We start from the raw sequence: 2,472 nt of genomic DNA, 5'->3' as shown, positions 1-2,472 counted from the left end.
TCCATCTATTCTAATCTTCTTTCTTTTCTCCTTTCTCCTTTTCTTATCTTTTGAATTCTTATTTCTTTCTTATTTTTTTCATCTTTAACCAGATTGAATTGAAAATTTGGATTGACATCTTTGACAGGTATTTAAAAAGATATTTATTTAAAAAAACCAACAAAAATTATTTTTTTTGTTATATAATTGATGAAGTGAGTGCTCTTAATCAAATTTTTTAATTGAAAAAGATAAATATAATCCCCTGTGATATAAAACTTTTAAATAAGACCAATACAAGACGTTTACAAATTTCTATATAAATTTAAAACATACATAACAATTTTTTATGGACCAAAAACCAAATAAAATAAAGGCAACAACTTAAAAATAAATGTTTATTGAAATATATTTGTACCTAAATCAAAATTTTTATGTATAAGGATCAAAAGTTTAATTTTGATGCATTGATAGAATAAAATAATTGTATCTATTTTTTTGGATGACTATTTATGCAGTCAATATAAAAAGATAATTATTTTTACTGATATGACATTACGTAATTAGATACACGTATAAAATTATTTACACGATATCAAAAATTAAATTCTAAGGATCAAATCCAAAACTAAAATTAACAATTTTTGCAGAACTAAAAGATTAATCCATTATTAATTTATTATTGTCGTCCTCGTTTAGCTTAAAGTGTGTTTGATTTGCATTTTTATTTTTTGTTTTTATTTTTAATATTTTCTATTTTAAAGATTTTATAAAAGAAAAAATGAAAACTAAAAAGTAACACTAAAAATAATAAAATCTTATTTTTTATTTTTACCTTCTGTTTTTACTTTTTTATTCAAAAAATTCAGAAAACAGATAAAAATAAAAACAAAAATAAATGCAAACTAAATACACTTTTAGATTTTTGTTTTAGTTTTGGTTTGTAAAATGGGTCATGTTGGGCTCGAAGAAGTTAATTTTTGTTGGGCCTGAAGTAGTGTTAATTATAAGTTAGCCACCGACTTGGGTTAGACCTAAAAAAGAAAAACACTCTTTATAGGAGCACCATTAGGGTTCTTCTTTCTCTCTTTACAATTCGTGATGCCATTGGTTTTTGATCTTTCACAATGCGTGATGCATCGGTTCTCTCGCTTCCCCAAGGATTTCGTGGCGAATTATTCTTTATTCTTCATTCATCACTCTATCTTTCTTTCCCTTTTCTGTCTTGTTTTACTTTCACAATTGTAGCAGTTCATAACTGTTTTGGAAACAAAAGATGTTGCTGTGTTTTCAGAAGAAGCCAAGTCTTATCATCAACGAGAAGGAGGATGAGTATCATGAAGAGGGTATTTTTCTTTTGTTCTTTTTCTTTTTCTTGCACGTTATAATGGATTTTCTTGAAAAAAAAAAAAGAAACTTTTCCGCTGCATGATTAGGTAGTTAATGGCGATGCCTCAAGAATCAAGGATTTCAAGGAAAATTATTCTTCATTCATCACTCTATCTTTCTCTTCCTTTTCTGTTTTGTTTTCCTTTCACAATTGTACAAATTCATAACTGTTTTGGAAACAAAAACTGTTGGTGTGTTTTCAGAAGCGCAATAATGCTGTTGATGAGTCCCATCGATGCGTCGACGGTCATATTTTTACCTACAAGCCTCTCATTTTTGAAGAAGCCAAGACTTATCATCAACTAGAAAGAGGATGAAGAGGGTATCTTTTTCTTTTTCTTGCATGTTATAATGGGATTTTTTTGGAAAAAAACGAAACTTTTCCACTGCATTATTAGTTAGTAAATGGCAATTCCTCAAGAATCAAGAAGTTTCTATTTTAGAGTTTCTTCGGTTTTGCTTTTTTATTGTTATTACAAGACAAGTTGAAGCTTTGGTGTTTTGAAATTAAGCAATGATATTATTATAAATGTTTTAAAATTTAGATACAAAAGAAAAAAAAAATAGGGGGGCCTCTTTAATTTTGCGGCGTGTTAAAGAACTCTTGTGTACTATGGAAGTTGGGGCCTTGGGGGTGGTCAAGCCTTACACCTATATTGTCAATTTTAGTAGAGTCAGTATCATCAATTTATTCTTGGTGGTTCTCAGGTGGTAAAGTAATTCATTAGTTGCGTTGTTAACATGTTTTTCATAAGTATAGTGGATTACTGATTGTCAATATGCTAATTTTCTTTCATCTTTTTTCTCTGACACCCGTGAACTGTTTATATTTTCTTTTATCTCTTGTGCTATTAGGCAAACAATGCAAAATGTATTTTTGGTATTATTGATTGGCAAACTCTCTCATCAAAGGATCCTGAACTGTTTATATTTTTAAAAAACTGTAGTTGCAATGTGAATTTACTGATTTATAATATAGGGCCTTGCAAATGAAAATATTGTACATAATTGTTTTAATTGTTTTACTGTTATAATGTTGCATTTGTCATGTCTATTATCATATATTAACTATTCTTGCATTGTGTTCTAAGGTCGGTAATCAAA

At 28.2% G+C, this 2,472-nt stretch overlaps 1 long non-coding RNA gene across 1 annotated transcript; it reads left to right on the top strand.

Annotated features, from left to right (window-relative positions):
* The first annotated feature begins 1,064 nt into the window (after positions 1-1,064).
* LOC140179560 (uncharacterized) lies at positions 1,065-1,802 on the top strand. Its single transcript, XR_011873080.1, has 2 exons — positions 1,065-1,325; positions 1,572-1,802. It is a non-coding gene; the product is annotated as an uncharacterized lncRNA (long non-coding RNA).
* The last annotated feature ends 670 nt before the right edge of the window (positions 1,803-2,472 follow it).

Source organism: Arachis hypogaea, chromosome 15, assembly GCF_003086295.3.
Source record: "Arachis hypogaea cultivar Tifrunner chromosome 15, arahy.Tifrunner.gnm2.J5K5, whole genome shotgun sequence".
NCBI lineage: Eukaryota > Viridiplantae > Streptophyta > Magnoliopsida > Fabales > Fabaceae > Arachis > Arachis hypogaea.
This window is presented reverse-complemented; position numbering and strand designations above follow the sequence as displayed.